Source organism: Lemur catta, chromosome 3 (genome assembly GCF_020740605.2).
Source record: "Lemur catta isolate mLemCat1 chromosome 3, mLemCat1.pri, whole genome shotgun sequence".
NCBI lineage: Eukaryota > Metazoa > Chordata > Mammalia > Primates > Lemuridae > Lemur > Lemur catta.
Genome location: NC_059130.1, coordinates 59,146 through 85,661, shown reverse-complemented (window position 1 = coordinate 85,661; position 26,516 = coordinate 59,146). Strand labels below are relative to the sequence as shown.

General features: G+C 38.8%; 1 long non-coding RNA gene across 2 annotated transcripts in view; it reads right to left on the bottom strand.

The window, feature by feature from the left end:
- LOC123634914 overlaps positions 1-26,109 on the bottom strand; it is a 32,125-nt gene extending 6,016 nt beyond the window's left edge. For both annotated transcript variants that reach the window (XR_006734006.1, XR_006734005.1), the window contains exons 1-2: positions 25,725-26,109; positions 965-1,099 (exon numbers count right to left, since the gene is read on the bottom strand). This is a non-coding gene — a long non-coding RNA (uncharacterized LOC123634914). The remainder of the gene's footprint in view (positions 1-964; positions 1,100-25,724) is intronic.
- Positions 26,110-26,516: the final 407 nt, after the last annotated feature.

Below are 26,516 nucleotides of genomic sequence, written 5' to 3'. Positions count from 1 at the left end.
CCAGCACTCTGGGAGGCCGAGGCGGGTGGATTTTTTGAGCTCAGGAGTTCGAGACCAGCCTGAGCAAGAGCGAGACCCGTCTCTACTAAAATAGAAAGGAATCATATGGACAGCTAAAAATATATATAGAAAAATTAGTCGGGCATGGTGGCGCATGCCTGTAGTCCCAGCTACTTGGGAGGCTGAGGCAGAAGGATTGCTTTGAGCCCAGAAGTTTGAGGTTGCTGTGAGCTAGGCTGATGCCACGGCACTCTAGCCTGGGCAGCAGAGTGAGACTCTGTCTCAAAAAACAAAAAAAACCAAAACCGAGTGGTTTATTTAATAATTTCTAAAATATAGAATGAAATTGTTAAAAATGCTGTCAGTGGGCTATGACCTAATACAATTTTGCTTTGTTTTGTTTTGAGAGTCTTTGAGGGGCTCTGTGGCCCTGGTTAGAGTACAGTGCCATCATCATAGTTCACTGCAGCCTCCAACTCCTGGGCTAAGGTGATATCCTCCTGCCTCAGCCTCCCAAAGTGCTAGTATTACAAGCGTGAGCACACAGCCAAGATGTTATTTACTTACTGCACATACCATGCTTGTCCTGTATTACAATGAGTAATGAACAGTATACTATTTTTAGACAGCTTCACTACATAAAAGCAAATGATTAACTAAAAGCCATTTTAATAAAAGACCTAAATAAAGTTACCAAGAGTTAAAAATTCTGATAACTGCAAAACTATTATAAATAGTACATACTGATATTTTACTTATCTAATATTTATTTTATAAACACAAGTTGCTTGTGTATGTTTCTATATTTGTTTTTCTAACAACTATATACTGCTGCAAAGAAAGTGACTTCAGTCCTTTGTAATATATGTTGATTAGCATAATAAAGTATTTTTGGACTTTTCCCCCAAGGTCTCACATGAAATTTTACAAGGATTTTTTTGTTTGTTTGTTTAAATTTACTTACTTGGTAATACGGTCAAGGTTGGCAATTTGCTTCTGGTTCCGTATAATCTCAATGGCTGCCCAAAGATGCTGGATAGCTTTTGTATCCGCCTGTCATCTTTTTGTTAAACGTGCCATGACCTGTTTACTTCTTTAGCTGTAGTAATACATAAAAACATAAGGGAAAAAAAGATTACAAATTGAATTATTATTAACACAAGCGAGTAACATCATCAGTGCCTCTTGACTACTGATCATACCAAGGTAGCAGGTAGCTCTGCCAACTTTCTGCCTCATTCCCTACCATCCACCTCACCACCTTCTTCATACAAGTTACCATTTGCTTCGTTACTTCATAAAAAGTGAGAGTCTAAAAATGAAAGCGTTAAGGTTTTCCCAAGGAGAACAAATGGCTACCTTATGCCAACATGTGTTTTTAAATAAATTTAAGTTTTATTCTAATGCACAGAAATATTACAAGACAACATTTATCAATAATGCATTGTTTGTAATTTGATCAATAGAAAATGGAATTTAAATGCCCTAATTGTTTGTACTTTGGTTTATTATAATCATGGCTTAAAAAACCCAATTGTATATGCATATATTGGTAAATGAAAGCATTTCAATAAAATAAAACCATGAATAGAAAATGCAAAAAGTATTAATAGTTACTTCTGGGGTAAGATGGGAAAAGCTGGCAAACAGGATACCAGAGGGCCACAAATTATTAGGAACAATCATATTCTTGAATAGATGTTAGTTTCAGGGGTATTTATTACATTATTAAGAAACAACATTACTATTTTATTCAAATTTCAGTATTCTGGATTAACAGAAGAAAATAGTCACCCGACCTCCAGATGATTTTCCACCTGTGCCTGGCAAGACTGGGGAAAACCCTGGGGCTACACTCGGGTGTCTGATGACTGAGGGTTTCACAGAAGAGGCCTCTCCTGACTCAGCTTGGAGGGACTTGTCTGTTAGGAACAGCATGAGCCTAGGAAACCTTCACCACGAACTTTGTGTTAGATCATGAGCCCCAGCATTTGGGAACAACTGAAACATATCTCTAAATCTTACAGATTATAATACTGTTTAAATTCTAGGCCTTAAAAATACAGTAAACATTAAAGCTTCTGGGATTCCTAAAATCTCCTTGCCCGGACCTTTCCCATCCCATAAGGGAAGAGAATGAGCGAGGGAAGCTCATTCTCAGCACTTCACTGTATTCCGTGATTGCAACTGAGCCCTGTGAATCTCCTCTTTCCCCACCTCCACACTTCCTTTCACAGCCCCCTCAGTCCTCCCTTTCCTTGACAAACCCAAGTAAACCCCACAGTTCAACCAACTGTAGATCAAAAATATTTGAGAAAAAAATTGTATCTGTACTGGACATGTACAGACTTTCTTCTCTTGTCATTATTCCCTAAACCATGTTAACAACTATTTGCATAACATTTACATTGCATTAGGTATTATAGGTATTATAAGTAATCTGGATATGATTTAAAGTAGATAAGAGGATGTGCATAGGTTATATGCAAATACTACACCATTTTATATCAGGGACTTGAGCATCCATGGATTTTGGTACCTATAGGAGGTCCTGGACCGAATCCCCCACTAAGGAACAAGGGACAAATGTATATGTATGTATGTATACATGCACACACATACATACATATACACATAAACACAAAGATGAGTATACCAGCAGCAATGAGCATGCCAGACATCCAGACTTTGGTTTCTAAATACTATTCTCCTCAAAAGGAACCAGAGAAATGGCTAATTTCAGGGCTCAGGCAGGGAAAGTATTTAATAAGCCTAGAACATCATGTGTCATAAAGTATGGAAATTCCCAAAAGATCATGGAGATATGTCAAAATGACACTGGAGCTAACCAAGGGACTCCCACTGGCTAAATCTGGGACAATTTGAACATCAAAGAAATGATATAATGAGAGCAATTGTCTATAACCCATTGAATAAAATAGGAACCAAGGAACCCATACTGATATCAATTAATAAATAAATTGGGGGTGGATACAGAGGCAGGAAAGCTTTCCCTTACAATACAAGGTCAACTAATAAATGTAGAAGGATGATGGAAGGGATGATTACAATTTGGTAACCCTTATAATAATTGTTTTGGTCAAGGAGCAAAACTGGATACTAATATAAATGGGTGAAAGTGTGATCAGGAACAGGATTTTTACATAGTCTCAAAATATTTCCAGACAATATTTATTCATTAACTTTCCATTGCAAAGTCTGGCAGATATCATCTTACCAAATGATAAAAGTAAATGTCATCAGCAATGGGACAAATCAACATCATGTGTCTTCTGATAGGATGCATTGAGAAGAACACAGCATCACTTCTGTGGTATTCCTGCCAAAAATGCATGTCCTGAGTACATTGGTGGTATAGTGGTGAGCACAGCTGCCTTTCAAAATGCATGTCCTAAATCCAGTCATGAGGAAACATCAGGCAAACACAAACTGATAGACATTCTGCAAAGTAATTGGCCTGTCCTCTCCAAAATATCAAGGTCATGAAAGGAAGGAGAGACTCAGAACTGTTCCAGATAGAAGGAAACTAATGAGACATGACAGTTAAGTGCAACATGTGATCCTATATTGGATCCTGGATCTATAAAAGACTTTATTGGAGAAAATCAGTAAAATTTGAATGAGGTTTGTGGATTAGAATGTGCTATTGTATTAATTTCCTGATTTTGATGGGCATAATGTGATTCATGTAGAAAAGTGTCTCTATTTTTTAGGAAACAGACATTGAAGTATTGAGGGGTCCTGTGACATCATGTCTGTGACTTACTGTCAAATGGTTCCAAAAAAAATGACTTGTATCTACAGAGAAAGAGAGAGTGATAAGGCAGATATGGTAAATTTCTAACAACTGGGAAATCAGGCTGAGGGAACACAGGATATCTTTGTACTGTTCTTGAAACTGTTTTGAAGAGTTTAATTATTTCCACTTTAACAGTTTTGAAATATTTTTAATAACCCTATTGTAACATCCCCTTCAGCAATTTAATTCAAGATCAGTATAAAATAAGAGCATGAAGGTAATAAGAAATAAGTCATGCACAAAGGAAGAGAATTTATAAAGATAAATAGATAAGAGTTACTAAATATATTAAGACCTATGAATCTTGGATGCTATTTTTTAATTACATACTAAATTTTACTGTTAAAGAGCCATGGGGGGGCCAGAAAAGTCCTAAGAGGTCTTTTCTTCATATATTTTTATATTAGGATCAAGAATAAAGTACAATGATCCCAAGAGGATTATGTATCAGAGAGTTCTTCTGGAGTTAACTCACATAAGGTTTTTATTTTATTTCATCATAAAACAAGTCAAGCAAAAAAAAGCCTAGCTCTCTTTTTCTGCTGTGACAATGGGTCTGGTTGTCATGTGTGGCATATGTATCACACTCTGTAAACCTGTATTTTGCTCTTGCCCTATAATCCTATCTTTCTCTCCTCAATAAACCTCATTTCCATGCTTGCCTTACAAAAACAAAAAAAGCGTAGAGAAAACATCACCAGGACTTAATTTTGGACGGGGAACGAGGGAGAGGCAAGTCTCAAGGACAAAGCTTCCATTTCTGGCTTACACAGGGTACTGAAGTAAGGACTGTGGGATGAAGACTAAGTTTGCAGAAGGCAGTGGTGTGTGCTGAGTTCAGTTTGGGGCAGAACAAGTTCAGATGCCTTTTAGAAATCCAATGGAAGATGCCAAGCAGCTATGTGGAGATACAGCTGGGGAGTTCAGGAGAGCACATGCTGAAGATCTGTGAGACACCCAAGAATAGTAACCAAAACCATAAATGCAGATTTGACTTCCCTAGGACAGAATATGGCAGAAAGAGACCTAGACCCCAAGAACTAAGAGCAAATCCAGGAGAGCTATCCTATAGAAATCCAGTGAAGATAGGGTTTCAAAAAGTGCAGAGTATCACTGAAAAGTCAAAAAGCAAAAGGAAGTGAAAAGTCCACTAGATTTAGCAAACTGTTGGTCACTGGTGACTTTAGCAAGAGTAATATTATTTTGTTGAAATAATATTGTTCCAAATCAGATCAGGGTGGGTGAAGGAGTGAGTGACAGGTGGAGAAACTGAAACAGAAATAGAGCTCTTCCCAGAAGACAGACTGAACAAAGAGAGGAGGCAGATGGGAAAGGACCTGGAAAGAGATGAGAAGGCACAGGAAGGTCTATGGTTATGCAAATTTTATCCTCATTTTAATTCAAATACGTACATATGATTTTTCAAAAATCAAACAATCCCAAACCCTGTACCTCTATTGCTGCTACCCTACGGCAATCCCTGCCCTCTATTTTAGTTTTGTTTTTTGGTACTTACCTCTGTATTTATAAGCCCTACCCTTACCTACTGACATCCTACCTCAAGTCAATTAATCTCTTCCACATACACCCACCCCCAACAAAAATGCACATACACTATCCTTCCTCTTATCTTCTCAATAAAGTCATACCCAACTTTCTAATTAAACCAGCATTCACTGTTTTTATTTATCATTCATTCATTCATTCATTCATTTATTGACAGAGTCTCGCTTTGTTGCCCGGGCTAGAGTGAGTGCCCTGGAGTCAGCCTAGCTCACAGCAACCTCAAACTCCTGGGCTTAAGCGATCCTACTGCCTCAGCCTCCCGAGCAGCTGGGACTACAGGCATGCGTCACCATGCCCAGCTAATTTATATATATATATTTTTAGTTGGCCAGATCATTTATTTCTATTTTTAGTAGTGATGGGGGTCTCGCTCTTGCTCAGGCCGGTCTCGAACTCCTGACCTTGAGTGATCCACCTGTCTCGGCCTCCCAGAGGGCTGGGATTACAGGCGTGAGCCACCGCGCCTGGCCCAGCATTCACTGTTTTAATTACCAGGACAACGTGCTGACACTCACAACTGCTCTGAACTCTTATCGCATCTCCAGTGCCCCAAGACCCAGTCAAGACATTTCCCCAGACACAGAGCAGGGCAACTGTGGGCTCATCTCCTCTATTTACTTCCTCTTGGGACTGCAGTCTTATACTGCCTATTGCCCAGTGCCGGAAAACAATAGCCTCGTGTATTTTACCCAGTTTCATCATGGATGGTGGGAATGTAAGTCCATTAGCAGTTGCTCTGCCATGGCCAGAAGTAGAAGTCTAGACTGTTTCCTAGTACCCCTGTTTCTAGAAGGGCATCACTCACTTTCAAGAAAGTCTAAATGAGAACTGTTCTCATTTGCCCTTTTCAGAAAACACACCTCAAGGCTTTTGCAGTATAGAAAAAGGTAGCGAGCTGGCTGCAGGTGCTGGGGAAGGACTCTGCGCATGTAACTACCACAGACTGGGAGAAATCACCCCATTCTCAGCCCCTTCACTTCCCCACCCCCAGAGGGACCTGGTGCCTCTAATTCTTGAGATTTCCATGGTTTTGAGGCTCAAACTGGCATGTTCCTTGACCTTCCCTCTCAGGCACTTACCTTTCCTGCTAAATCAAAAGACACTTCCACCATTTTCTTTCCAGTTTCCAAAATGTCATCTTTTCTACACTCTAGTCTATCTCATTCTTTTTGTCTCTATATATGGATTCACACACACACACACACACACACACACACACCCCAAAACTCATTTCAATAGGGTTTCAGGAAAGAATGCACATTCAGTTAATCATGTTTCAACAAAGGATTCATTTCAAATACTAAAGGCTTCAAAATGCTTGAGATCCTATAAAAAGATTCAGTTGAGAGGATGAGGTTGACTATAAGAGAGAAAAGACATAAACTTTTTTAAAAGCCAGAACATCAAATTCAAGCCAGAGAAAACATAGATTTTAATAAGAACAAAAAAAAGTATATCACATGCAAATTAATAACTTTGGCCATATTTGAAAAAATTTATTAATATTTATAAATCTAAAGAATCCTAAGGAAAATAATTATTTTCTCCTAAATAGAAATTCAGGAATATGCCATAAAATTATTAAAATCAATATAAAAGAATAGTTAAAAGAAAGTATTCAATTTTCTCCTGCTTAATCATAAAGAGTGGGGAACTATAAAGGGCTTCTCTGTTAGCCTCAAGTATTTGATGCATAAAAATGTCCTACGTACCTATACAACCTGCACTGTACCTGCCAGAGCACAGCACAGTTCCCATAAGAGTTAGTTTGTTTTGACACTTTCTTTACATTCTGTGGGACAGAGACCCTACACCATTCAGCATGGGATCCAAGCTTAACATGGAAAAGTCTGAATTTAATAATTCCAAAACACTGTACAACACTGTATCCTGGGGAAGCAAATAATCTGTATAAACAGAAATTTTGGGTGCAGATTGCATAATTCAAATTTTTGCTTTCTTTCTTTTTTTTTGAAACAGAGTCTCACTCTGTGGCCTGGGCCAGTGTACAGTGGTGTCATCACAGCCCACTGCAACCTCAGACTACTGGGCTCCAGTGATTCTCCTGCCCCAGCCTCCTGAGTCACTGGGACTACAGGCGTGTACCACTACACCTGGCTAATTTTTCTATTTTTTGTAGAGACAGGATCTCGCTCTTTCTCAGGATGGTCTTGAACTCCTGGCCTCAAACAATTCTCCCACCTCAGCCTCCCAGAGTGCAAAGATTACAGGTGTGAGCCAAATTTTTGCATTCTGAACATGTCAAAAACATTATCACATACAAAAATGACCTAAAGCAGTTTTGCTGTCTACACATTTCTCCATAAAAATGGAAGTCTACAAAAAATCATAAATTATGGAAGAGATTTGAGTTCTAATAGCTTATCAACAATTTACTATATTAAAAAGATGAGTATATCATGTTAATCTAAAAATTTTAGAACTACATTATGAAACCTAGGCTGTTAGTTTCTCTACTTGCTATAAATTATTTTGGTTTTATCCAAAGTGGGTTATGTGTCCAAACCTAACAAATATTAAGTTACAAACTTCCTCCATTAAGAACCCTAATATTTTACACTTCTAATAGAAAGCAGCCTATAAGTATATAAAGCTAAAATTTCAAAATGTAAAAAATTCTTTATTCACAGGAAGGAAAAACTCTTTCATAAGGAAGAATGTCATTTACAAGCAAAAGGGAGTAATAATTATTAGTGACTATTCATTTCTGCAGGGACAGAAAGAACTAGAAGGAAGTTAAAAGGTTTTTTTTTTTTTACATCTTGTCATGTAAAATTATGATTAAATATAACATAAATATCTCCCTATTCAGCAAAGATAAACAAGTATTCTCATAAAAATATAGCTAAGAGCTGAAATATTTGCTGTTAGACAACACTACTAATTTTGCATCATTTTGCACTCCACGTTGTTGGGCCAGCGAAGTTTTTTACCAGTGATCTAAATCAATACTGCAATTGGAAGTTTATGGAATTATAAGCATAATACATTGTATTTTTGCGATAACTTTCTGGTTTGTATTGATTAATGATGGTCATTTCTAAAGACTTTTCCTAAAATGTTTTTGAATACTTAAAAAATAACTCTATTACTATCAAAGAAAATTACTCTCAGTTGTCTATAGCAATTCATATCAAAAGCACACCTAATTTTGTTTAATGGACATTAAAGAAAATAGGAAAAGGGCCCAGTTCTATTAAAGTGCATATTCCCGTTAGTGGGAAGTGTAAAACTTTGGTTATTTCAAAAATTAACCTAGAATCATTCATCCAATGTTTTTGAGCACCTACTATTTGCTAAGCACTGCTCTAGGTATTCAGGATATAGTGGTGAATGATTCAGAAAGGTTCCTATACTTATATGGCTTAGTGTTAATATTTGAGGCTATTGGGGGAACAGACAATAAATGTGAAAACAAAAAGATGATTTCAGATAGTGACAAGTCCTGTGAAAAAAAGAAAAGAAAAGGAAAAAAACAGCAGGCAATGGGGAGGGCCACTTTAGATTGGGTGGTCAAGGTTGCTGTGGTGGTCATCAGTGTTGTTCACTAAATACTTCTAGTTGTCCTAAGCAACAGCAGTATTGCACTTGTAAAGGAAAATCAAAACCTCAGGACCCTCCAACTCCTTATGCCAAAAGGGAAGGTCAAGCCCAGATGCTGAGTCATGCAACACCCTCTTGCAAATGAACAGCTGTTACTAACACTACTAGCCAGATCGCCACAGAAAGGTAAAAGGTTTCAGGCATCTACACAGACAGTTCCCACAGATCATCCATAAGGACACTGTTTGCTGGCCTCCCATCAATGAGGACATGCAAATTGTAACTTCCAGGTCTGCAGGCTAACTCTAGCTCCTAAAACAAAAGTCCACTTTGATTCCACACTAATAATGTGGATTACACGTTTATCTTCCCAAGTGCAGAACAGAGACAAGACCATTCTTTCTTCCAGCTACCCAGGGACATCTGCATAACCGATTCTTCCTTTACTCCCTTTTCTCTTCAAACATTTACCTAATCTTGTGTAAAATGAAGATTTCCTGGCACTAACACAAGAATGTCACCATTTGCATCACGGCCCACCCTCTCCCCTTTTTTCTTTCTATATGCCCTCACTCTTTAAATACTGAGTTTCCAAATCCCTCTTCAGATAGCACAGGTGCTTCTGTGGTTTGTCCTTGAACTTTGGCTTCGTAACCCTCCACTGATTGAGATCTTTGCCTGGCCACCTATTTGGGTTGTCACACTTCCCCACAACCCTAAAAAAGTGATTTATGACACTTGGCATTTGAAGATTCATGAATTTTACTCTGATTTGCTACGCTTTTTCTATATACCACGGGCAATGGCAACGCCCCAATGGTGGCTGCTGTCAGCCTCTTACCAGAATGAGGACCATTCGAGGCAGAGCTCCCACTAACCCATGATGGATGGGTAGCATGAGCATGACCCATTTTTTGAACCACTGAGGTTTGAGGTTGCTTGTTTCAGAGCACAACCTAACCAATCCTGCCTATCATAGAAAGTTAGGGAGATCATAAATGAAGTAAAACTTAAATGATGAAAAAGAGCTAGACACACCAAGGGGAAAACACATGCAAAGACATAACTGAGAAAGGACAGTGGAAGGAGTGTGGTGAATAAGGAGAATCAGTATGAAGGAGGTGGAGAACTGTACTCAGATCAGGCCACGCAGGATTGAAGGCAGACTGTGGGCAGCTTGGGCTTAATACCATTTTGATAGGTGAGCAAGGTGGGGATTTTAAGCTGGAGTGGGTGGGATGGGCATCGGGGGGCTTTTAAGGGAAAAGCTACCTAATGAATCATGAACAGGTAAAGTCCCTTTCTACCACCAAATTCCAGTTGCCTGATCTCAGGCACAGACAAGAGACCAAACAGTACCTTTCTGGAGAAATTAAATGATCCCAAAGAAAGAATTTTCAGACACTGACATTTAAAGGAACCTAAAGAAAAAGCCATCTGACCACCTGACATCCCAACAGTAAAACCCACACAAAGAATGTCCAATTAGCTTCCCCATGTCTCACTCATAAATACAAACAGACAGCCAGGAATCACCAGACATTTGAGACCAGCTTCTCCACAAAAGAGAGAAAGAGGCCACATGGAGCAAACAGAATACATATAATTGATATCATGGAAAAGTAAGAAATGGAATCGCACGTATAAACCATAAACAGGATACTCTAAATAGAAATATTCAAAAAACTTTAAATATGATAAACAAATTCAGTAAAAGGGTTAGAAAATAAAGTTGAGGCAATCTTGCACAAAGTAGAAACAAAAGACAAGAAATACACAAATAGGAGATAAGAGAAAAAAACTTTGCGATACAATATCTGCATAACAAGAGTTACAGAATGAAAATGGGAAAAATTATTCAAGAAAAGTGCCTGCCAATGAAAAATAGGCATCTGCAAATGGACAAAGACCATGAAATGCCCAGCATATGAATGGAAGGAAGCGCAAAGCACATCCACCTGGAAAGTCAAACACTGGTGGTACGAAGAGGAGGTGAAAGGCTCCGCAGGGTGGGTGACAGGAGAGGTCATAAAACAAACTGGTATCAGATTTCTCAGTAGCAACCTGGAAGCTAGAAAATCATGGAGAATGCCTTCTAAATTCAAAAAAAAAAAAAAAAAAAAAACCAGAAGTGGAAGATGAAGATGTGACTCAATTGCCACAATCACAGGATAAAACTTTAACACGTGAGAAGTTGCTTCTTATGAATGAGCAAAGAAAGTGGTTTCTTGAAATAGAATCTACTCCTGGTGAAGATACAGTGAACATCATTTAAATGACAACAAAGGATTTAATAAATTTAATTGATAAAGCAGTAGCAGGGCTTGAGAAGACAGACTCCAGTTTTTTTTTTTTTTTTTTGAGACAGGGTCTTGCACTCTTGCCTGAGCTAGAGTGCAGCGACATCATCATAGCTCACTGCAACCTCAAACTCCTGGGCTCAAGCCATCCTCCTGCCTTAGCCTGTTAAGTAGCTTAGACTACAGGCACATGCCACCCCACCCAGATAATTTTTCTATTTTTTATAGAGACAGGGTCTTGCTATGTGGCTGAGGCTGGTCTTAAACTCCTGACCTCAAGAGATCCTCCTGCTTCACCCTTTCCTATGACTCCAAATCCAGAAACAAAGCAAGCGAAAGGCTGAAAAATGGGACTACCACCACATACACACAAAAACACAAAAAAACCCCACAAAACCTAAAAACAAACAAGCAAAATTAAAACCTTTTACATGTCCAAAATACACCATAAACAAGGTAAAAATATGCATGACAAATGGGATAGGTAAAAGAAATTTTTGCAAATTAAATTATGAATTAAGGGTTAGTATCCTTGGTATGTTAAAAAAAAAAAAAGAAACCTCTAAAATTTCAGAAAAAGCCCCAAAAACCCAATGAAAAAAATGTGCAAAAGATACAGACAAACAGAAAACACAACACAAAAGGTCAAGTTATGGAAAGACAATTTCTCTTAGAGAAGACCAATTTCTAAACTACATCTAATATAGCATTTCTATTTAATACCTATCAGACTAGCAAAACTATAAACAGGGATTCTCATATAGCAGTGGTGGGAACAGAAAATGTCCCAATGTTTATGGAGGGGAATGTGGCAATAACCACCAAAATTACATATGCATTTTCTCTTTGCCCCAGCAATCCCACTGGCAAAAATCACAAAATGATATACATACACATGCATGTCTTATGGCAGTATTTGTAATAGTAAATCCACAAGGAACTAACTGGTGGAATACAGTGCAAGGCATCTACACAGTGGAATGCAAACAAACTAGAAAAAAGAGATCATATCATGTCAAAAGGCAACCAAAGAAAAAATTTAATGGATAAAATGGGCTACGTCAATATTAAAAACTTTTGTGCTTCAAAGGACACCATCAAGAAAGTGACAGCCACAGAATGGTCAAAAAGACCTGCAAATCCTACATCTGATAAAAGACTTCTACTCAAAACACATAAAAGGTTTTTACAATTCAATATAAAGACAACCCAACTAAAACATGGACAAACGATGTGAACAGACATTTATTCAAAGAAGATCAACAAACAGCCAATAAGCACAAGGATGCTCAACATCATTAGTCATTAGAGAAATGCAAATGAAAATCACAATGAGATGCCATTCCCAACCACCAGGGTAGCTATAGTCAGGAAATCCGGACAATAACAAGTGCTGACAAAGATGAGGAGAAACTGGTATTCTCATACATTGCTGGTAGGAATGTAAAATGGTACAGCTGCTTTCAAAAGCAGTTCAGCAGTTCCTCAAAAAGAAAACAGAGTTGACACGTGACCACAGCAATTCCACTTCTATATATATGCCCAAAAGAACTGAAAATATATGTCCACACAGAAACAGGTACATGTGTATTCACAGCATTATTATTCATAATAGCCAAAAAGTGGGAAAAACTCAAATGTCCATCAACTGATGAATGGATAAACAAAATGTGTTACATCAGATGGAATATTATTGACACAATGAAACATTATTTGGCCATAAGAAGGAATGAAATAGTGATACATGCTACAACATGGATGAACCTTGAAAACGTTCTAAGTAAAAGAAACCAGACACAAAAGGTCATATATTATATGATTTCACACATATAAAATGTCCAGAATAGACAAATCCAGAGACAAATAGTAGAACAGTGAGTGCCAGGGGCTGGGGTGAGAAGAGAATGGGAGACGACTGATATTGCATCTGGGGTTTCTTTTGGGGGCAGTGAAAATGTTCTAAAATCAGATACTAGTAACAGCTGCAAAACCTTGTAAATATACTAGAAACCACTGAACTGTATATTTAAAGAAAAAAGTCACTGGAGCCAATTTACATGTCACTTTGTTCAAGTGGGGAGTCAGCAGAGGATTATTTTTGTAGCTTCTATTTAAAATTATCAATTTACAAAGAATTTTCAATGATTCCTGATTTTTCCATGTGTCTCCCCTTCCTTTGCGACTTTCCCCCACCCTCTAGGAAAGTTTTCATCATTGTTACTGTTACTATTAACTTTTAAAAGTATCTGTTATGGACATTTTTCAAGCATACAAAAGTAGAGAGAATTATATAAGCCTTTTGTGCTACAATAGTTCATTAACATGTGCCATGTATTTTAAATCTAAATTATTTTCCTGAAATTGCCAAGACCCAGGCCATAGCCTGAGGCATGGCTAATCACTCAAACCTGCCAGGATGGTGCTGGGCCAGTCATGTAACACTTTCAGGCTAACTTTGGGTGAATTCTGGCAAACTATTTCCTTCACTTACAATGACATTTCTCAAATTTCCCCTTCACTATCTTTGAAGATAGGATGGGCAAGGTAACTAGTGACCATTACATCACCTAAGGAGCAGGGTTCCATAAAAAAGGAAGTGAAAGAGTGAAAACAATGCACGTCGTTAGACTGTTTCAGCTTTTGTCCTTTCTCACAATAAAGTGCCATTCTCCTAAGTGATATAATGTCTAGTTAAAGGGTAAGGCTTGATAAAGTATAAAATCCATCCCCATATACACTAAAACATACCCAGAATGTAGAGTACAAATATTTAAAATGCAAGGTAACTGAATATATTTAGTTATACTTTACTAGTGTGTTGCTCTTCCAAATGTAAACTATATTTTTAAAATAATAACCAGTTTACTGCCTTGAAGCAGTTCTCAGGCCACAGTGCAGGGACAGAGAATCCAAAAGGAGTCTGAGGACTGAGTTGCAGAGACAGAGACCAGAGACTGAAGTGGCCAATTTTCAGTTTAGCCTTTTTTCAGAGAATTCAGATTTTTCAAAGCCAATTATTTTCTATGATTAATACTTCAGAGTCTTTTGCTTTCCTATTATTTACAATATTTAGGATAATTCTATGAAATGGTACCTACTTAAGAATACTGACTCACAATAGTATAGCCACCTAACATTTTCTACTCTGTTCAAGATCAAATTTTATAAAAATATTCTCTTTAAAATGTAATTCTAACAGCAGCAATTAAGAATATAATTCTTGACTGTATCTGATAATCTGAGACTGAGAAAATGATATGTATTTAGAAAATTTGACTGAACACACTTTAAAAACACAGAACTTTGTGTGTTATCCCCGAGGCAAACTGAGAAGACAGAACACTAATACCACTGGGAATCCAGCCACCTGGGGAAGGGCCATGTCATGCAGTGGGAGAAGCAAATAAAGAACACGGACCAGACTCTGCTGAACACCCTGTCAACAGTGCCAGCCCAGGGAGGCTTCCCTGTCACTTCCCAGATGTCCCTCCTCCTTTAAAACCCATCTGCCATGCACCTTGACTTTGTGAAACTGGTGGAGAATTATGAACCTATATTAAAGAGGAATTAAAGAAACCTGTGGAAATTATCACAACTGTCTAGGTCCTAGGATCACTATGAAGCCTCAAAATGCTTGTATGAGAAATACAGTTAGTGAGGAGTGAACACAGATATTGTCCAGTAGTGGCTGAAGCCACAGTAAGTCTTGCAGCTCAAGGACTTCTTCCCAGGACAAAGGAAGTAAGTAATAATCTTCTAGAGCTCAGCTGAAAGACTTTGAGTCTCCTCCTCTGGATGGCCATACCCACTGAACCACCTGTAGGTGGAAATGCCACCCCCAATCTGAAGGGACAGGAAGAATCATCTGAAATCCAGACAAAGGCCAGGGAAAAGAGGGGGCTAGCCAGAGAGCAGGGCAGAGCCTGGAAAACTTTCTGAGGTTGTCTCATCATGGACTGCAGATGTGACCCCAAGACGGCTGGTCTGACTGCCCTAGGGAAAGGCTTTCAAGCTTTTCTGATTTTCGTACAGGATTATGAGGAATCCAGAGCACTGAGGGCAGAAGGGGCAGGAACACCACACTGCTGCTTTTCAGTCCAATTACTGGAATGCCCAGACATTCAAACTGGATGTCAGCCTATCTCCTGAATATTACCTACCTCAAGATACGGTACGTATTTACCTGTGATTATAGCTATATCTGAGCCCATCAGGGAACATCAGTCAATGATACTTTTGCTATCCATCTTACCTAGCAACAGAGTAGCATTTCCGAGGAACCTGAAAAGACTTAAGGCTTTCTTCCAGGATGCACTTATTTTTCAGGTTGTGTTTTTTTCCCCCAGGTTGCTTTGATTATCGTCTTTTTTTCCCTAGGAAACTTAATTGATCTGATTCTTGAAAGAGAATTTCTGAGATTTAGAGCTAAAGGTCCCAGGGTACACCATTTTCTATAATCTATTCCAAAAAGAAATATTTAAAAAGAAAGCATGAATACCACTTAGAAAAATAAAAAATTTGAAATGTAAACATTTAAAAAAGTGTAACTTTTTTTTTTTTTTTTGAGACAGAGTGTCACTTTGTTGCCCGGGCTAGAGTGAGTGCCGTGGCGTCAGCCTAGCTCACAGCAACCTCAAACTCCTGGGCTTAAGCAATCCTACTGCCTCAGCCTCCCGAGTAGCTGGGACTACAGGCATGTGCCACCATGCCCGGCTAATTTTTTCTATATATATTTTTAGTTGTCCAGATAGTTTATTTCTATTTTTAGTAGAGACGGGGTCTCACTCAGGCTGGTCTCGAACTCCTGACCTCGAGCGATCCACCCGCCTCGGCCTCCCAGAGGGCTAGGATTACAGGCGTGAGCCACCGCGCCCGGCCTAAAAAAGTGTAACTTTTAAAACTTAGAGCATAGATCCATCCCCAGAGATTCTGGTTTAATGTTTTTATAAAACAAAATTTAAAAAGCAATTTAGATGCTTACTCATGATTGAGAACCAGCATGCTAAATATTGTTTCTTCCTAATGTGACTTGTGTAGCACTGTCACCTAAAATCCCAAAGAATTCATTTAAAACAATACGGTACAAATACTACTGCAACTAAGGCTTACAATAGTACATTTTTAATCAGCATTTGTCTAAAAATGCAGATGAACCAAGAGAAAGTCCAACTTTATGTTAGAGTGCTGGTCGTTTGGCTTTTAAGTCACTTGAAAGTAACTGGGACTGGCCGGGCGTGGTGGCTCACACCTGTAATCCTAGGCCTCTGGGAGGCCGAGGTGGGTGGATTGTTCAAGGTCAGGAGTTCGAGACCAGCCTGAGTGAGACCTCGTCTCTACTAAGAATAGAAATAAAAATTATCTGGACAACTAAAAATATATATAGAAAAAAAATTAGCCCGGCATGGTGGCACATGCCTGTAGTCCCAGCTACTCAGGAGGCTGAGGCAGTAGGATCGCTTAAGCCCAGGAGTTTGAGGTTGCTGTGAGCTAGGCTGACGCCAGGGCACTCACTCTAGCCTGGGCAACAAAGTGAGACTCTGTCTCAAAAAAAAAAAAAAAAAAAAAAAACCAAAATAACTAGGACTAAAACTAATTTTATTTGAATAGTCCTTAAAAAACATAAAATTTAACTTTCAAATGATTCAAATGGCAGTTTCTTGCCTGAAACAAACCAACATGAATATTAATCACAAGTAAGAGGCTTCTTAAGATTGTGTAGAACATGTATGTGAAGAGTGGTAAATAAGTAGGTATTTCAAAAGAAACATTTCAGGTATGTTGATATTAAGTGATATTAAACTTGGTATTTCCAAACATATAAGAGAAATGATAAATTATAAGTACAGTAGAAAAAAATTACTTTAGACTTTATATTGTCTATAATTTAAAAAGACAACATCTCTAATGGTAAATACACCTCCTCCCAAAACCTATTAAATTTGCCATCAATGGAAACCCCAAATAAATTATTCTTATTTTTTGACTGGACAGTTAAAACAGGCATATTTTATATTAATTGGGGAAGTGCCCCATGTCAAAATTCATTTGAAAATTAAGGACTTGCTCTCTCAAACAGCATTTTTCAGATGCACTTTTGAGATACAAAAAACAAACAATAAGCAAGTAAATCAAGAATCTACAAAAAGAGAAAAGTAAAAAATTCATAATAGCTTTCAAGTTCAGAGAGCTTCTCTATACTTAGCCTTTGTTAAAAAATTTCTTTTTAAAAATCTTTCCATAGCTATCAAATATGAGAAAATCATTTAATAACCCACTGGAACATTGCTATTGATGGCTGTCAGGATGCTCTGGATCTGTGGATGCTATAACTCACTTGGTCTGTTACTCTCTTCACCACATGCTTCTCATGAAAGGGTATTTTATTTTAGATGACAGTGCACACCTAATGGAATTCTGAAGCCTTAGCATTTACCGCAGCTTTCAAGAAATTAGCTATTTCAATCTAAATTGAACTTATCCAGTAGAAGGTGTTAAAAGATTCCTCAAGACAATGACTTCCCCTTTGAAGACAAGAATGCTTTAATGTTGGAGTTAATTCCAAGTGTTTTCAAACATTTTTCTCCATTACATAAGTATTAAAATAAAGATCATAGGTCTCCCCACCTCCACTGCTCCTGCCTCAAGTTATCTTTATAACTAACGTGAGCTACCATAGTGACAGCAAGAAAATGAGCCAATTACCCACACTTGTTCTTAGATTGCCAGCTATCATCACCAGTGAAACTGGAATTAACCAGAATTTTATGTGTGGAATGTTTTGATTACCAGGAGTTTCCTAATATCCCTGCCTTTCCACTTTCTGCTTCTGTAGGTAGAATGAGCATAGTTTTTACATTTTGTTAATATTACATACTTTTGCAGACTTATAAAGATACATTGGGAAGATGAAGGCATATCAGTACAAAGACCCAAGAGGTTGATGGGTTTTAGGGAGACAGGCTAGCATAACATACTACAGGTTTGGTAGTCATCATACACATGGATTGAAACCAATTTGATTAACTCTGTGTGAACTTGGGTACCAGCAATTTAACTGTGTCTCTTCCCTTATTGTAAAATCGTTATAACAACATTCCCCTCATGATGCTGTTGTGAAGACTAAATGGAAAATATACATTGCCTAGTATGGAAGATGCTCAATGATGGACATCTTAAAAAAAAGATGGTAGTGCCACAGGCACTGTTTGTGATAAAACCTAGCTTGCTAGAAACTGCTTGCAAAGTGGACTTGCAAAGTGATCTAATGTGCATAGTCAAATTAAAATGTATATAAGTCAGATTCTCTTGCTATAAACCATAGTATCTAACTGAATTTTTTAAATAGTATTTTTAATCCCACTTATGAGAATTAATGTGACAAGCTCTCAACAGAAATCCATTGAAAAATATTTGTATATCTTGCTTTTATGTCCATATGATAAATGCTTAAACTAAGAAAGAAGATCCTACATTCTTTGAATTATATTTTAAATTTATTTAACATACAAGCTGACCAAACTGGAAAAAAAAACACTAAAACTTTTAAATGGGTGTATGTTTCACTTAAATGCTCAGATAATATCTGGAGAACATAATATATGTTTGATATTTAATACAGGTCTACTTTTTAACAGAGTACTGTAAAAAATTAACATAAGAAAGTTGCTTTTAGGCTGGGAGTGGTGGCTCATGCCTGTAATCCTAACACTCTGGGAGGCTGAGATAGGTGGATTGCTAGAGGTCAGGAGTTTGAGACCAGCCTGAGCAAGAGCGAGACCCCGGGTCTACTAAAAATAGAAAGAAATGATCTGGATAACTGAAAATATATAGAAAAAATTAGCCGGGCATGGTGGCACATGTCTGTAGCCCCAGCTCCTCGGGAGGCTAAAGCAGTAGGTTTGCTTGAGCCCAGGAGTTTGAGGTTGCTGTGAGCTAGGCTGATGCCAGGACACTGTAGCCAGGGCAACAGAGTGAGACTCTGTCTCAAAAAAAAAAGAAAGTTGCTTTTAAAAACCCGCAGGTGGTTAATACGGTAAAATCTCAAAGTTACAAATTAGAATAAATTTTAAATCATCAGTGGTAACACCTCACAAGTAATCTTAACTCAAATACAATGTATCTTACTTCAGATTCTGTTCCACAGTACCCTGGACTTACTCTCTTCTGTTACACTTTATTGTGCTTCCTTCAGTAATTGTGTTACTCTGAACTATAAACTCTGCAATGGCTAGAACTCTTATCTTGTTCACCTCAGCACCTAGCAAGTGTATGGCACATAGCAGAGTTCCAATAAATAACAATGTATTAATAAATGAAGTTAAGACATTAAAATTGCATATATTCTACTTGTACAAAAATGCAATTTTTAATATGATTTTATGAAACAGATTTAATTATGAAGCAACTTGAACTATAAAAGCATTTATTTAAAATAAAACTAGCTTACCTACTATACTTATTATTCAGTTTAAAAAACAAAACTTTGTGTACAAGTTTTCAGCAACACATTTTCCAACTAATGTATAAGATAATGTGATCTGGAAATATATCACTCTCATCTCTGAAGAACACATAGATAAGAGTCTATATGACTCCTTTAAAACTCTGATGCAACAGTATTCTATTACCCTCATCATTTCTCTTTTTAATTTTACATAAAGACAAACTTTTAGCCATTTATGGAGCAAACACTCTGGACAATTGCTGATGTTACCAACTTTAAGTGCAATCTGCCACATACCCAGTGCAAACGTAACTTTCCAATGACTTAATAGTGTGAATAAATTACTTCAGTGTTTGCACATAAGGGTATTTATACTGCTATCTGATCAAACACATTTAAAAGATCTTACCCTGCACCTTAATTGTGAAAATACATTCCAAGATGCTAAATTTCCCCTAAAAGAAACCTGTGTTAAAAATCAGAATACTACTCTGAAATAGAAAATATACAAAAAACAAAGATTAACTAAATATCTAAATAATTTGTTGAATTGAGTTAAATATCTAATTTGCTAAATTTCCCTCCTAAAATATGTAATGGATTATACAAGTACTAAGAAAAATTCCAAATAATTTTTATTTTATAGACTATTTCTTTCCATTTGTAACTAATTTTGATATTAAAGCTTATATAGCATTTTCACAATACAAACTAAATAACTTTTTATGAATTTCCTACAGAAAAAACATAACAGCAGGTACCTACACACACATAAGCTCTTTCTTTAAAGCAATAATTCATTTCTGTATGTTTTAAAAATTAAAGTTAAGCCGTGATTACTCAAAAAGACTATTTTATTGAGTATTTAAATTTAGAGTCTTATGTCCCTCCCATTATCTTCATTTCTATCATTTACCTCTTATTCCAGGGATTCTCAAACTTTCATGTGACATGGATCACATTCTCTCTCAAAACATCTGATTCACCCACTTCTCTTCTGCTTGTGTGTTTTTCTGTTTGTCCTGCAATGGGAGGGGATGAGGGGTGTGCTACAAGGAGGTGAACCTTCCATAACTTAAAGGAGGACTGCTATGCTTTTAAGATGATAATACATAAGGGTTTTAAGTGAGATAATGTATGTAAATAATTGCACAGTGGCTGACATACAGTAGATGGACAATACATGATATTAATATATATCATTATAACTCATCTGTGTTATAAAATTGTAGACACCAAAACATTTCAAAAACCAAGACTACTGGGGGGCAAAACACTCATAACCTGCAGTGCAACCTCTGCACAAAGTCTCTGCACCAAAGCAGATTCATACTTGTTTTGAAATGTGACAGTGGTACTGCAAGTAACTAACTCAAAGTTATTACATGACAGATACAGGTAGACACTGAACTCAAATCAGTTACTTTTTACTTCTTGTGAAAATTCCTAGTAAAAATGTTGGTAAGGGATTAAGGACGATCAAATGAAGAGGTGACAAAGATTTTCTTTATTCAAAAAGTCTGTTTCAAACAAATATAAAACATACAACCTGAAACAATTACAGACAGGGTGACAGATGTGGGGGGAAATATTAATTTAAAACTAATGGTTAAAATAAGAACTCTCACAATGCGTATTTCAGATATTTGTATTATTCGTCAAAGATTGAGTCATGATAAAAAACATTAAAATTGCTTCAGGTAAACAAGCCCTCAGGAGTGTAAGGAATGCTTATTTTCCAACATTCTGAGATAACTACTGTGCAAAAGCAGAGATTCAGATGTATGTCATGAGAGTTAAATACAAATTAATAAGACAAGGCATATCGTATGTGAATATATCATACCATAATTTCAGATCTCATCCCTTTCCACACTAGTTTAATTACTATTTTCCTGAATTAGATTTGACTCATAAACCACCTTGAGTACCTTCTATGTATGTGACAGTCCATTTTCTTCTTCCTTCTATTCTTAATATGACTTATAAAAAAATAATAAGAGCACACTAGGAAAAGCAAAGCAGAAACAAAGCAAACTAAACACAGAAACTGTCTAACTTCTATCATAGGAAACAACAGTCAAAATCAATGATGAATGATGTTTTAGGTTATTTATGAATTTCATTTAAATCCATGCTTTGGGCACATGAGGTTTCAAAACCTAAGGTACATGGTACTTGAGCTCCAAATACTAAAACTACCATTTCTAATAGGCAACTTTTATACTGGCAGCTTTTAAAAAATAGTGACGGGCATGCATTACACATATTCCTTCTCCTAGTAGAATGAAGAAAAAACAAATAAATTTAGAAAGAATTCTTAAGGTTAGACTGTCACTGGGAACACAAGACAGCCTATATCAGAACACAGTACGGAAATACCTTTATTGAGACTACAGGTTGAGGATCTGTGTTTCCTAAATCAACTTGAAAATAATGTATTGTAAGAAGGAGCTCAACTTGTGTTTACCTATCTTTGCTGTGCTCATTATGAGCCAGGCACTGTTTCAGGTGCTTTAAAAATGGTACCTCATCTAATCTTCACAATAACCCTATGAGTTTGCTGCAATTACTATCCCCCTTGTTTTTCATATAAGGAAACTGAGACAAGGCATGGCAAGTTAAAGTGATTTGCCCAAGGTCACTGTGCTAGTAAAGGACAGAGGAGAGATTCAAACCTGAGCTGTTGTGTCTCAAAGTCTGTGCTCTTCATCATTTTGCCATGCTACCTCTAATGACAAAGGAAAAAAAAAAAAAAAAAAAGCCAAATGAACAAAAAAACCCCTATCACCCTGTAAAAAAAATTAAATAGTAAATCCAAGTTAAGGTTTGCAAACAGTGAAAAGTTTTTAACTATCAAGGATAAGACTATTTTCTCCATTTTTTTTTTTTTTAAGACACAGCCTCTTTGCTTAAATGTAATGATGGTCTCTGTGTAGAATTCAATTGAAGGACAAGGAAGACAAAGACAATCTGACATCAGAGCATTAGGGCTTTAAGTAAGCAAGTTAGAGCAGCATTTCATACTTCTATTACAAATGTTAAAATTCTTAGTTCGCTCCAATTAGTGTCTCAATTAAGGTATGCCAAAGGATATGAATGCCCGTATTATACATTATCTGAGCAACCCTAAAAAGAAAAAAGGGGGGGTTACAAAACGGTAAGAGTTCAAACAAACATATGTCATTTACTGAAGCATGCAAGATGATATCTATTCAAAGCACCAACATAACCACATCCTAGGAATGTTTAGTATGAACTAAAGAGCTAAATTTTAACATTTTAATTGATTTTTCTTTGTAAAGCTGGAAGGACATGTATGCTTATTTAAATACCTCACAAATGGTAATTGCAAAAATAAGGTGCCCAATTTAGAGAATGTAAAAGGGAGATTCAGTTTTCACATCAGCAATTTCTACAGAAAACAAAGACATTGTAAAATACAGAAATCCTCTTAATCTCATACTTAAATAAGAAAAATATTTTGATTCTGTCATAATTACAAACTATATCTTCTGATCTGATTCTGTATCCTGTTCATCTTATAAAGATGAGTCAACCAAAAATAATGACTGTAATGTAATCTGCATCAATTAGTCAAAGACAAGTAAAATAATATGCCTGTACAGAAAATCATATTTTATCTCCTGCATGTACAAATCAGACATTCAGAAGAATTACAAATATGACCTTGCCTACCAGAAAGCACTCAAACCTTTAAACTTTTAAAGTACAACCAACATTCTCTCTCTGATAACTTCAGACCATTAATTAGAACCAATGACCCCAAAATCTGAAAAGTTTAAACGTTCCATTATTAGTAAGCTGATACTACTGTGCTTCTCAGTTTAAAAGTAAACAAGTAAACATTAATTTTCTGCCTGTGGACAAACAAATTAGATTATTTTTAAGAATTGTCTTGCCTCATGAGACACAGCGACTGTGGGGTGCAGAATGCCACAGTGAGGCAGAGCAAGGACCCAGGACCTTCCTAAAAACCCAGCCTGCCTGTAGGATGCCCGCTCCTTGAGGGGGCCACCTGGGCATCACTTCCAACCTCACAAACATCCTTATTACCAGGGACAATGTTTACACTTTGTATGACATAGGGTACTACATACTCTGGATAGGACACTGGGGACTGTGTACACACTGCATCTGACAGTGGGTGCTGGGTACACAGCTTATGTGACAAGGATACTACATACACACCAAATATGACATCAGGTACTACAGACACACTATATGTGACACCAGGTACTGTGCTAGGTACACACTGTATGACACTGAGTATTGCATACATACTGTACATGACAGCAGGGTACCTTGTACACACTGCATAGAGCATCAGGTACCGCATACACACTGTATATGACACTGGGTACTGCATGCACACTGGTACTGTATGTATACAGCATAGAACACCAGATGCTGCACATACACTGTATATAACACTGGTTATGTACACAGGGTACACAGCAGAAGTGACAAGGATACTGTACACACCATATATGACAACACTTATTACATATACAATGTATAGGATAGTGGGTCCTGCATACACACCGTATATGACAATGGGAACTGGGTACACAGCAAAAGTGACAAGGATACTGTGTACACACTGTATATAACACCAAGTACTATGTACACATTGTATGTGATGCCAGATGCTATGTATATAATGTATATGACACCGAGTACTGTGTACCCAGCATGACAAAGATACTGCATACACAGCAGTCCTATGTATATGCTATATACGATACATTGTATACTGCGTACTCAGCATGACAGGGATACCATCTACACGTTATATGACACTTGGTACTATGTACATACCCCATGATACCAAGTACTATGTATATACTCTATTTATGACACTGAGTACCGTATGCACAGCATAAGTGACGAGAATACTCCCTACACACCATGTATGACATGCAGAACTATGTATACACTGTTGTATATGACACCAAGTACTTCGTATACACTGTATGAGACAACCGGTAGCGCTTGCATACACAGCGTGACAAGGACAGTGTGTACACACAGTACAGAACACTAGGTACTATGAACACACTGTACATGGCATTGGGTACTGTGTAATACTCTATATGACACTCGGTACTGCATACACAGCTTAAGGACAAGGATGCCGTGCACACACAGCATGACTCTGAGTACACACCACATACAACCCCGCACAGGACGCCGTGTAAAACACCAGGTGCTGTGCACACACCGCAAAGCGCCTCCACAGCCTGGCTCTGAAGAAAACCGCAAGGGAGGACAGAGCAAAGGACAGTTCGCGGCCCGGCCGTCCCCAAGGAGCCCCCTCGTCCCAGCGCGGCCCGGCAGCTTCTCCCCAGAGCTCCGGCGGGAGGAGGGCGGCGGACCCCACGGGACAGTCCCGGAGGCCTGCGAGGACCCGTTGAGGCAGCGGCGGCCTCACCCCCGGGATCGCCCGCAGCCCCCGGGACAGGCACGGACCCCCGCCTGGCCTCGGCCCAACCCTGCGCCGCGGCTCCCACCGCCCACGGCGCCCAGAGACTGCGAAGCGTCCTCTCCTCTCCGCCGTCCACACGCCGGGCCCGCGCTGCCGCCGGCCCCACCGCGCACGGCCGGAGGCCTGGCCGGGCGGGCGGCTTGGGGCCCGGCGGACGTGATCACGCGACTATGCAGCTTCCCGGCCCGACCAGGCCCCGCGCCGTCCTCCCGGGCCTCCGCCCCGCGCCGCCGAGCTTTCCCCACCATTATACTCCGGCTCCGCCGCCGCCACGCCCGGCCCTCCCTCCGGAGCCGCCGGTTCCCGCCGCCCGGCGCCTCTGGGGCCTGAGCCGGCGCCAGGCGGGCGCGGGGGGCGCCATGTTGGCAGCGCGTCCGCACTGTCTGTGTGTCCTCTGAGCGGTGGCCACGGCCAGGAAAGGAAGTTCGGCGCCGTCGCCGGAAAGGTTGGCGTCCCCGCGGGCCGCCCGTCCCTGCCGCCCGGCCGGGCTGTGCCCGCCAGAGCCCCGCGCGCCGCTCCTACCTCCGCTCCGTCCCGGCTTCGGCGCGCTGCCCGCAGCCGCTTCAGCGCGTTCCCGCGCAGCCGCACGCGCCCTCCGTCCGCACGCGCGCCGAGGGGCAGCCGGCTCCGCGGTCCCAGCGCCGCTGGTTCTGCAGCCACAAAACCGGCCACCTGGTTCTAGCATCTTTTTAATCCGTCGTCAGGAGGAATTGCAGACAGGTGCTGCACTCCCGTTCCGTGCACAGGCAAGCAGCACCTCAACAAGAACAGGACCAGCCCTTGCCAATTTGGCAAGAGCACCGCAAATTTGCGTTCCAAGTAGGTTGTCTATCAGTCAGTCAGTCTGCATCTGACATCTAACGGGAGGAGACCCCGCACACCTGTGGTTTAAGAAAGTGTCAGCAATAGGCATACTTTTATAATGCTCGCATATTTTCCCTCTTGTCCTTTCTCCCAGGAGTTTGGAAGGAAGACATTTTGGCTAAGACGTCTTGCTCTCATCATCAGTGGGCACGTGCACCTATACTTAGTTCCAGTTACCAGCAGTCAAGTGAGGTCTGAAAATAGGCGAGTACAGTACAGTAAGATATTTTGAGAGAGACCACAGTCACATAACTTTTGTTATAGTATTTTGTTATAACTCTTCCATTTTATTATTATTGTTGTAAATCTCTTATTGTGCCTAATCTATGAATTAAACTTTATCATAAACATGTATGTGTAGGAAAAAATCATAGTATAAGTAAGGTTTGATAGTATCCTGGTTTCAGGCATCCACAGGGGGTCTTGGAACCCCTACAGCTTAAGGGGGGC